Consider the following 12,399-nt stretch of genomic DNA (forward strand, 5'->3'; position numbering starts at 1 on the left):
AAAGGAGGGATTAATGTTCAAAGAATTCTATGTCTACAAAAAATGACCTCAAAGGAATTAATTACACAAAACATATTAGGTACCAATTCAAGTAAATCTTCAATTTAAAATGTCAATTGCAAAACATAAATCTCTTTGGTAAGTTTTAAGTCATAGTGTCAAAGTTACAATCTGGAGTCTAAACCAATTACAAAGAAAACATTCTTCATGATTTTTTAAAAATATCTTTAACATATGTTTTATTCTCTTTAATTTATCTATACTGTGTAACAATGTTCTGTAACATTTTCAGAGTGTTCTAAAGAATGGCCAGATTTTTTAAAAGGTATTGTAAGTTTACTTCAAATCCAACTGTAGTATCTGCCTAATATGCTTTATTACTTCTCAGAAGCTTTCTTAGGTGGATCATTTATAAAGACCTTTAAAATCATATGAAGGGGCATCCACAACCATCTGAGTTTTGTGTGTGTGTGTGTGTATATGTGTCTGTTTGTTAATATATAAATGTTTTTATATATAAAATATATGTGTTATACACACACACATGCACACTAGCATATTAACATATTAAAGTGAGAACAATGTAAAGGAGGCTTTTAAATTAACATTTGTTGACAGATGTTTATCGACATTTGTGCAAAATGTCAGTAATGCATATGGGAAAGCAATGTTTTTAGCACACAGAAACTATTATTTGTTCCCAGTTCCTTTACTAGTCCACTGTGTCATCCTCCATAAATTACTGGATACCCATTCCCCTATTCCCATAGCCATCCCCACACACACACACACTTTTCTTAATCTACAAAATGGGTAGTAATATTTGACTGCAAAATCGTTTAAGACCTTCACATGGGAAAGTCTGTACTAAATACATAAATATAGCAAATGTATTTTGCCATTATGAATAATAAATTCTGTTTTCAGTCTGTTTCTTTTTTTCACTAAAGTCATATTAACTTGACATTTTTTCCTTCGTAAAATCTGAGTCATTAAGACCCTTTTTAAAAAATTTTGAATATATGTGCATAAGCACTTTCTATTTTGTGGTGAACTATATCAAGAAAGGATTTTTTTTTAATGTACAATATACATCAATTATGTTGTACTTATATAACTTACATAACTTATATTTATGTTATGATTATATGTAATTCACTGAAACTTTAAAAATTTAATTACATCATGTAGTATAGTTCATAGTTTGTCACAGTCATCTTTTCTTTCTGAGGCTTTCGTAACCACCCGAAGGTCCTTGTTGATCCTCTGAAACAATAAAAATGGGAGGAAATCCTTACTTCACTATAGAAGTTGTAAAAAGAAAACAGAGATCTTATACTAGAATGACATTTGCAAGTAACAAAAGGTACTTTTGAAGGTATTTTTAAAAAGTGAGGCATCATCTCAAGGAAATAGATGTAGCATATTAGAAAAACCAGGTAGCATTCATTTCAAAATTCTAAAGAATGTAAGGATATTCAGTAAGTTATCGACTAACAAAAAATGAGCATGTACTTTCAAAAGAGACCATAAAGGAAAAAAGCAGTTGATAGAACTGTAATCCATCTTTTGAGGTGTTATTAATATCGGGTGTAGAACTTACTGGCATGAAATAAAAATAATCACTGTAATTAGAACTATAAAATTTATAGATAATGATATAAGGAGGGAATGATCACATTTTTTAAGATTTTAATTTATTCATGAGAGACACACAGAGAAGCAGAGAAATAGGCAGAGGAAGAAGCAGCCTCCCTGCAGGGAGCCCAGTGTGGGACCCTATCCCAGGACCCAGGGATCACCACCTGAGCCAAAGGCCGATGCTCAACCACTGAGCCACCCAGGCTTCCCGGGAATAATCACATTTCCTAAAATGGCAAATTACATTTCTCCCATTTAGAAAAATTTATAATAAACAAAATTTTTCATGTTATGTGTATCTACATAATGATGCCTATGGATAAATACTTTTAAAGTTTTAGATAGTACACATGAATTAATTTTATCCACTTAAAGTAGATCATGTCATTTGTTTTATACCTCAAATTTTTATATTTAAGTTCTTGTACAAATGAGGACAAGTAGGTTCCTTTGGTAGTCATAGTTTAACATAATTATTAAGATACCAGAATATGTGGTTAGCACTACAGCATTCAAAAACCAAAATATTGGTCATTAAAATCTGGACATAAGTTAAAAAAAAAAAAGACAATAATGGTGAGTGGCAACTACATTTAAGAAAAAAGATAAAATTTAAATTTAAAAGTTAGAAGCTATCCATAGCAAAGGAAAAATGTAACCATCTGTGAGCATCAGTTATTTGGAAGTTAATTTTTTAAATTATGTGGATACAGTTTTGCTGTGCTATACTGGTGGTAGAATAAATGAAGAGTATTTCTCCTCATTAAAAGAAACAATGATCTATAGCACGGCTTATTTTCAAGAAACTCAAACACTGTAATTTGACCTCAAACTTTGAGGATTTTTTTTCTTTAACTTTCTGTGAAAATATAGCAAACGTTCTTATAAAGTTGGGGTTTCGGAAAAGGGGAGGTGTTCAAATTACAGACTTCTTGTGTTATAGTGAGGTAGATACATCGTACACTAGAGGCATGGTATAAAAATAACAGGATTTTTAGGAACAGGGATTTTTCTTATTTATGTTTGGAAATCGTTCAGAATTAAATAGAATGAACTATTTGCTATCCTGCAGAGTGAAAATGGATGATCTCTATTATATGGTTTAACACTTTTCAAAGAATTACAATGCAGTTAATTCACTTATCTGTGAAGTTTTACTGAACAGCACCTAACCTGTCTTTGATAATTCAAAAGGTACTTCACAAATTTTTGGTACCTTTGAATTAATATTTATAAACCTTCATTACCACTATAATTAAGACATGCAGAGATATCAATTAATAGAGAATTCTAATGAGAGAATGTCAGATCAACTAAGTTTTATGTGTGTACAGACATCCCATTCTTGTCTGCCCACAGTGCCAATATTACTATTTACAACTTTGATAGCTTCATGCTTATAAAATCAACAAACTCAAGAGTAAGTGAATTTTTCTGAATGTCAGCTTTTCTGACCTCTCTTTTTTCCTTTTTCTGATGGTAAGACCACGTGAGGTTCTCAGTGTTCATACTCATAGCTCCCTATTAGGTAATTTCTAAAGAAATTTCTCAAGTTGGTCAAAATATAAATGGAGAAATAAATGGGTACAATATAAAACAGAGGAAGAGTGATTGTTCTTAGTCTCACCTTTGACACCCTGTGGACACATGCCACTGATGTGATTTGAACCTCAGCCCTGGGTTCAATATAATAGGTGGGAGTCAATATTCTTTTAAAGGGGAAATTCTAATCACACAATTCCTATCAGAGTTTTTAATCCTTCTATGCATAATCCTTTGGCCCTTATTCATGGCTTGTCCCTTCTTTTCATTTTTTAATTACCAAATCATTTATTTATTTATTTTTATTTTGATTCCAGTATAGTTAACATACAGTGTTATATTAGTTTCAGGTGTACAATATAATGGTTCAACACTTCTATACATTACTCAGTGCTCATCAGGACAAGTGTACTTTTCATCCCCATCACCTATTTTAACCCATCCCCAACCTCTCTCCCCTCTGGTGAACTATCAGTTTGCTCTCTAGAGTAAAGATTCTGTTTCTTGGTTTGTCTTTTTTCTTCCTTTGTTCATCTGCTTTGTTTCTTAAATTCCACAAATGAGTGAAATCATATGGTATTTGTCTTTCTCTGGGCCTGTCCTCTCTTTAAAGAGAGACTTCTCATTTCCTTTGGCCACTAGGTTTCCAAGCCCCCATTTGTTCTTTCTGAGTGGTATTATCAGGCCACTTGCAAACCCTAGAAACTTCATATATTTGCAAAATATAGCAGTTTCTATTTCATATCATTGTTCCCATAACATCCAAACTTTACATTATTTGAATGGTATTCTCTTAGGATATCTATCTAGTATTATCCATTTGGGGTATTCACAACCTTCCTCTTTATGCCTCACGTGATCATTTCTGTGTTGCTGTTTTGTTGTTTTCATATCCTGCCCCTTTCTAAGGGATCACGTTTCTCTTTTTCTTAAAGGGCACTGACCCCTCCCACCATCATTCAAACTGAGGAAGATGAAACCTAAAATGTTTTCCCTAATCTTCGTACTCCTTTTCTTTATTTTTTATTAAAATTGTAACATAAAAATGTCACTCTGAAGAAAAGCCTTGGCTTCATCATTCCCAGCTCCCCTTCCCTGGGAAGAGAATACATTGCCTTTTAATCATGTTGGCCTTCCTTTTCCATAAGGCAATAAAAAAACAGTCTCAACAGAGGTTGCCAGTTATAACTTATGTATAAAAAATGGAATTAAAAACGTTTGATGAGGCAGAACCAGTTCCGTAGGGACCCCGCCCCCTGTATTTCCCAAGTTTTTATTTTCTCCAAGCCTTCCTCCAGCCTCTCTTCTTAATTTTGTCTTGCATGATTCTTTCTCCCAAACATACCCTTAGGATTTTCAAAGGGGCCTCCTTCCCTGATTCCCCCCCTTTTTTTCTCCATTCTTGCCAGCATGCTTCTGCATTTATTTTCTATTGACTCTGTCCTCTGACTGTCTACAAATATTCATTATAGTTGGAAGTCGCAATCTACCTTCTGATGTATCAACTGCATATGAACAGAGTTCTGCGAGATTATTTCCTTTTTTCATATTGACTAGATATATGGACTGGCTTTCAATTCGCTGCATAGTTTTCCAAATGGATTTATATTGCTGGTACGGAAACACGCCCACATCATCAATCTTCACTGTTCTTCTTTAATGATTTTTACCTGCCTTCAAATTGGCCAGTCTCCCCAGTCACGTCTCTACCTCATGCATTTGGATGTTAAACCTGCGTTTTCATGGTTTAACATTAAATCATGCTCTATTTTGTGGCATGCTTTCTTCTGGGTATTTCCTAGAAATTCTGTGTGTCTCCCTTCTGGTGATTGTAGTGAGCACCTTTCCCCTTGCTCCTATTTGCTGCATGCTGAGTGTTGTGTCAGCTATTAATGCACTCTGACGGTGTAAATTCTGATGTAACTTGTTGATCTAAGAGGTTCAAATTTCCCATATCCTTCTCTATTTGTAATAAATATTTTCAATGAACTATTTTGCATGGATCCCATTAAAGTTTTACTTTTTCCTGAATTTCTTGATTCTTTCCCACATTTTTTCTTGTGTTTTACCCTCACTTGGCTCCCCACCATCAGCCTCTATGCGCCTAAAGTAACCACAAAGAGCACGTGTGTTTACCGTGACATGATGGACAGCTTCCAAGATGGTTCCCAAAGAATCTGCCTTCTTGTATTTGCACTTTTGTGTCACCCAACCCCTGAGTATGGGCTGCAGGTAGTGGAGCTACTTCAAACAAACAGAATATAGTAAAATGATGGGATGCTATTTCTGAGTTTAGATAACAGAAGTTCCTCTCTTTCTCTCTCTCAAACTTTCTTGCTTGTTCACTGAGACTTCACCTGCCGTACAAGTGTGAGATGTGCTATGCAGAGGCTCACATAACAAGACAGTGAGGGAGGCCTCTGACCAATAGTCAGCATAAATTAGGCCCCTCTGCCCAACACCCCGTAAGAACCTGGACCCCATCAAAGACCACATAAGGGAGCTTAGAAATGGCTCATCTAGCCAAGCCTTCAAATGAGACCTCCCGACCCTTACAGCCTTGTGAGAGACCCATAGCCAGAAGACCCAGCTAAGTTGCTCCCAGAATCCTGACCCTTAGAAACTGTGAGATGGTAACTATTTGTTATTTATGTCTCTTGGTTAAGGGGCAATTTGTTACACAAAAATAGATAATTTACACAGTAATCTTCCTTATCCATGGTTTCACTTTTCGCCAGTTCAGTTAACCCTGGCCAACCAAGATCCCAGAGCAGATGATTTCCCTGACTTATCATCAGAAAGTCAATAGTAACCTAATGCTATATCATAGAGCCAATGCCATTCATCTCACTTCATCTCATTACATAGGCATTTTGTCATCTCACATCATGGCAAGAAGAGGAAGGGTAAGTTCAGTACAGTAAGATATTTTGAGAAAGAAACCACATTCACATAACTTCTATCATGGTATATTGTTATAATCATTCCATTTTATTATTAGTTGTTAGTCTCATACTATGTTTCATTTAGAAGTTAAACTTTATGGTAGGCATGTATGTATAGGGGGAAAAAAACAGTATACGTAGGGTTTGGTACTATCTGAGGTTTAACGCATCCACTGAGAGTCTTAGAATGTATCCTCAAGGGATAAGAAGGCAACTACTGTATACACAGTTGTCCTGGTCTTTCGGGCTCTAATAACACAATGCCATAGACTGGGTAACTTATAAAGAACAGAAATTTATTTCTCATGGTTCTGGAAGCTCAAAGTTCAAGATCAAGGTGCCAGCAAACTTGGTGTCTGGTAAGAGTTTGCTCCTTGGTTCCCAGATGGCTGCCTTTTTACCATGTCCTCACACAGTAGAAAGGACAAGGACCTCTCTGGGGCCTATGTTATAGGGACACTAATTCCATTCAGGGGAGATCCACCCTTATGACCTAATCACCTCCAAGACCTCCCATCTCCAAATACTATCACAATGGGCACTAGGATTTAACATATGACAGTTCATATGGATGCAAGGGGCAGGGGGACACAAACATTTAGTCTATAGAAAGTTTTTTGTTAACTAATTTAGGCAAACTTAAACAGAAGAGTAATCTCTTGAAAGGGTAACAGGTAGCTCAGAGAATTGAGGAAGGCTGAAGAAGGATGTTCAGGGAGGGTTACAAGCACCAAGAGAGGCTGAAATGTGTCAAAGCTCAGTCAAGGCCCTGCATCAGAGACATGAGTCAGGACATCCTGTTGCAGGGTACTTGAGCACTGCTAGACTTTGGATTTCCCTGCTGCCCCTATGGATGATCTCTAGCCATTCCGCCTTTTACATCCTTCCCTGGGGACCCTAAGTTTGGTGTGGGGCCTCTTTTGGCTTAGCTGAGGCCACACATCTGTACCCCTGCCAGAGCTCAGAGGCAAGGACTGTCTGCCCACCTTTTAGGAGCCAGAGATGAGTTCCCACCTCCCTCTGAAATCATGATCGGTGGTATTTCCCCAAAGGAAAAAGGAATCAGGTGCTAAAGGGCCAAAACTGACAAATGGTCATGCCATCCTCATAAAGAGCTTTAGCATTCTCTTTTAGGTAATTCTGGTTTTCTTTTTCAACTTTCTCACCAAATGGATTCCCTTTTTAGCACAAACTATCTAAAATAATAGTCCATGCTTAGATATTAACAGCTATTCCTTTCTCACCACCCACTTGCCAGTTATTATAGTCCATTTGCTAGTCAGGTGTGTGAAGAACTAAAAGAGCATATTTATATGCTTTCATTTCTCAGGTATGAAAGGCCGACGACATTAACACTTTTAATCTGAAGGAATAAATTTACAAAGCACCCAGTGCTGGACCTGTACCTGCTAAAGTCAATGCCTGGCATTTTCTTTTTCTGCCACATGTGTCTTCCAAGAGCAATTTGAGTTTTTTCTCTTGCAAGGTCTGACGATGATACTCTACATTTGTGGAACTGATTATTTTTTATATTAATCTTCCCTGTTCTTCCCCATATTTTTAATTACTTATTTTCAGCCCCAAGAAAAATTGACCCCGTATCCTAATCCCCATAATCTAGACTCTTCGATAGATAGATAGATAGATAGATGATAGATAGATAGATAGATAGATAGATAGATAGATAGATAGATGATAAATAGAACATTTTTCCTAGGCCTTCCTTCTTTCTTCTTTCCACATTTCTCCAACCTTACACTGAGGATAATAATCCCCTTTTGCTTGTTTTATTTTTCTTGAGCTCCTCCCTGTACCCCCATCTTTGCTTGTGTTATGAATGTCTTTATCTTTGAAGTTGCTGGCTTTGTCTCTTCACCTTCTTTCCTTCACATTCTCTTTCTTTTGGCTTTTATTATTCCTGCCTAACTACTTTAAAGCTCTTTCTCTGACTCTTTTACTGATCCTCATATTTGGGTCTCTATCTTGACTGAAGACTTTCTCTCCATCTTTTTCTGCCTTCTTTTCATCATATCGACTATAATTTTTAACTATGCATCATTAACAACATTTATTATGTATCTATTCTCTGATTAGAACTGCAAAAGGTGCTAAGGAGAACAAAAAGAATAAGCTAGAATCCTACCCTCAGGAGTTCAAGATCCAGCAAAGAAGGAACACTTCTTTAAAAAACAAAACAAAATAAAAACTGTAATTTACCATGGTAAGCACAATCCTAAGAAGATAATCAAAATGCTTGAGAGCACAATTGAAAAGATCAGTTTTGCCTGAGAAGGTTGGAGCCGGCTTCACAGAAGAGGTGGCATTCGCCCTGGTTCTGGAAGGATGAGGGGAGTTTTGCCAGATAGAAGTGGGAAAAGCTATTTAAGGCACACAGCTAAGTCAAGTCATGGGTTTTGTGGGTTGTTCACAAAGAGATGAATGGGGGCTGAAATCCAGCCCATGTTCTGTACGTTACTACTGATAGCGGAGCGCAGGGGTCGTACCAGCCCAGAGGAAGGTGAAGGGAGAAGCCACATGGGCTAGTGGTATGAAAGTGCAGCGTGTGTGAGAAGCAAATACTACTCAGCCTTTCATTTCTGCCCTAGTGCTCCCATTTTCTGTCCTGGAAACCCTTCGTCGTAAGCCTTTCCAAAGTTAAATTCTTCTTGTTAGGTCAATATACACAGTAAATATGTGGCCAACCTCAGAACCTGTAGTATTTCCAGTTAAATGGGTTATCCCAATCTTTTCTTTCTTGCATTTATAATGTTTCTCGGTACACACGGTGGTACAGTATCTCTTTAGCTATGCAAATATCTCCAGCTACTGTGTCCTGCTACTGTTACTGCCTTTGATTTAATAAAGCTATTAGCACAAAATTCTGTCAGAAAAAAATTTCTTTTTTTTCTTACTTTCTATATTATTTCTTCTAAAAGGAACTTTCTGGGATTTCAATAAACCATCTCTGTTTTAGACCTGAGAGAGATCTCAGAGGCATAAGAACTTACCTCAAACCTCTTATGTACTGAGACAGAGACCAAATCACATGAGGGATTTGCTCCAAGTCAGAGTTAGTTAACAGAAGAATCATCTTAGATTATTTTTTTTAAGAAAGGTGGATACAACATAATTTTAGCAAAGGCCATTATCGGTGTTCCCATACTGTTGAAGAATCATTTGCTCTTCCTCATATGGGAAACTTATCTCAGGATACATTTTTCCCTTGCTAACTTTTTTTTCTTTTTAACTCTGGAACCAAGAGTAACACACATATTCCAAAGAGTTGTCCTCTTTTGCCTTTCCTTTTTAAAGATATTAAATTTCTCTACTACCAGTTCTTTCCATGCCTATGATTTTCCTCCTCTCCTTTTGTGCTGGCGTATGATTTGCCACCTGGTTGTCTGTTTAGAAGTTTCTCAGGACCCTCCAGAAAGATGTCACTCCTCTGCCTGGGCTGAGCTTCCCATGTTCCATCATGGATCCACTTGCTGGCATCCTGAGCACCTCTTGGTGCTCAGTCATCCCCTACGGTGGGCATAGAAAAAGGATCTCCTGTAAGACAGAACTCCAAGCCCCACCTAGTTGTAGCCCTGCTATTCTTTCTTAGGCAAAATTTGTATTCATCTTTTTTGACAGGTCCACATAAAGTTTTAGTTCTTAGAAATGAAGTAAAGATAGCATACAAATATGGTTCTAATGAATACACAATTTAAAATATACACATAGATTCCTTTATCATAACATTTTTATATTTATCCCCTTATGTCTCCAGTCGTGGAAATTCACCTGTATAAGATTTGCTTCAGGTGGCCAGAACAGTCTTTTAAAAATATAAATCGGGTCATGTCACTCTTTGTTTAAAATTCTCCGATGTTTTTCCATTGCAATTAGACCAAAATCCAGGCCCACGACCGTAGCATATATGACCCTGCAGGATATGGCCCCTGCACCTCTCTGACTTGCTATATTTCCACCCGCCTCTCCTGCCTCACTGAGCTCACACTCCACTGACCTTTCCATTTCTCAAACATGCCAAACTCCTTCTCACTTCAGGGCCTTTGCACTTACTGTGCTCTCTGCCTAGGAGGATCAGCCCCCAGAGCTTTGCCTGGTTGCTGTTTTCCAGCATTCAGCATCCTGTGCACTTACTCTGTACTCCATCACATCTATTGTTTCCTTCGCTCTATTTACAGCTATCTGAAATTACCTTGTTCACTTGTTTGTTTATTATTGTTCGTCTCATCCCTATAGGATAGCACTGTCCAGTGGAACTTTCTGCAATAACGGAAATGTTTTCTCTGCTGCACATTACGGTAGCCATTAGCTACATGTGGCTGTGAGCACTTGAAATGTGGCCGATAAGAAACAAGTATGTTTTGTGTGGCTTCGTCAAGAAGTCAACAAAATACTAGGAAATTGCAGCAAACTCCTATATAAAGTCATTGGGCATCTACTGCTGAAATATTGCTGTAATTCTGGTTGCTTCACTTTAATAAAAAACTAACACAGCAAGGAAAGGTCAGGGGAAAGGCAAATAAAATAAAATTATGATGGAGGGGTTTCTGCAGGGCAATGTTAGCCCAAACAGCACTTTGGTGTGAATTGGATAGAGAGGTCCTTTTTGGTAGACATAACCCCTGGCTTTAGCCCCTTTTTTGGAGAGTAGAACGCCAGTTGGATTTGAGGCAGCACTTACCTTCTCAGTGACCTTTGCGCAAGGCCAGTCTGCAGGACCATAAAGGTTGGCTCTGTGTTTCTACAAAGGGTTAAAATTATTTGTATTCTTCAGCTTAAAATAGTTTAAGTGGTGGACAACGAGTCATATTCTAACACACTGTAATTGTAAAGTATACGGTAAAATACACACACACACACACACACATATATATATATATATAGAGAGAGAGAGAGAGGGAGAAGTTGAGAGGGACAGAGGGAGAGTTTCGTTTTCCACCTTGAAACACTAGAAATAGGGACACACTTTGAAATTGAATCTCTAGTGTTAGAACCAAAAAAAAAAAAATTAAAGCAATCATTACTTGTCACAAATAAGCTTCTGAAATTTATACTCCTAGATTATAAACTAAAATGTATATCTTTCAAAGAAGACTTCTAATTGTCAATTATACATAAAAAGAATAATCTAAAAGTAATTCAACATTTCAAAATTCAGATTTTCATGATCTTAAGCCTCTATTCCAGAATCCTGATGATCCATTCCCATTTCATGGCCTCAACTATCTCTCTAGGAATCTGTGCAAGGGAGGTTATCCATGACCCTATCTTTCTAAAATCATCAATTTTTCTCTGCCTTCTCCCTTCTTGTTTCATCTGCAACTTTCAGCTGTGATGACCATCCACTCCTAAAATTCAACAAATATTTTATAGAGAGTTTATATGCCAGACACTGTATAAAATCACAAGGAAATAAAAATACTTTCTCTCGAGGTGTTCATAGTTTATTGGGGGAGGCAGGCATGTAAATGAGTAATTTCATTATACTATGATGAGTGCAAAGACGTGGTCTCAACCCTGAATTAGCAGAAAATGGAACTATTCATACCATTTGTATTTAGGGTAGCAGGGATTTTTTTTTTCTTAAGAAGAACCCACGTTTAAAGGATGACCAAAGTTTCTTTGACAGATAATGTGGAAGGCTTGGCATTCCAATGAGAGAGTACACAATATACAAAGGATGGAATGTGGATGGGCAGAGATCTACAAGTAGTCTGGAACATTTGAGAAGTAGGAAGACTGCATTGGGAAGCATTCTGGGAGATGTAACAGGGAGTCATTGAAAGCTTTAAGCAGAGGAATAATAGGATTAGATTTATGCTCTGGAAAGATCACAATGGTAAGGTGTAGACCAGTTAGGGAGGGTTACGGGTGAACCAGGCATGTGGCAGGTCAGAACTCAAATTAAGGACATTGATAACAACTGTAGATCATTCAGGGTAAACCTAAGTCCTGATGATTGGTTGAGTGGGAAATGAAAGAAGAAATGATGCATCCCAGAACTGTGGCTTGGGTGGGAATGCATCAACCAAATTAGGGTGTAAGGCCGAATAGTTGTTGAGGAAGACAGCAAACTTCATCTTGGACTTGTTAATTTGGACAATGTCAGACACTGGACATTGATAGAAGGTAAAGCAGCCTCACCTTTGCCACTGAATTACTTATCTTTGATTTCCTTACTTCTAAAGCTATTGACAACATTTCCATATAATTAGATTTCCCCAAAAACCCTGTGAGGAAAGGGAAAGGTATCATT

General features: G+C 37.2%; 1 long non-coding RNA gene across 1 annotated transcript in view; it reads right to left on the minus strand.

Annotated features, from left to right (window-relative positions):
* Window positions 1–9,530: 9,530 nt before the first annotated feature.
* LOC140635079 (uncharacterized) overlaps window positions 9,531–12,399 on the minus strand; it is a 74,990-nt gene continuing 72,121 nt past the window's right edge. The window contains exon 8 of the long non-coding RNA XR_012032429.1: window positions 9,531–9,653. This is a non-coding gene — a long non-coding RNA (uncharacterized lncRNA). The remainder of the gene's footprint in view (window positions 9,654–12,399) is intronic.

This window comes from Canis lupus, chromosome 6 (genome assembly GCF_048164855.1).
Source record: "Canis lupus baileyi chromosome 6, mCanLup2.hap1, whole genome shotgun sequence".
Taxonomy (NCBI): Eukaryota; Metazoa; Chordata; class Mammalia; order Carnivora; family Canidae; genus Canis; species Canis lupus.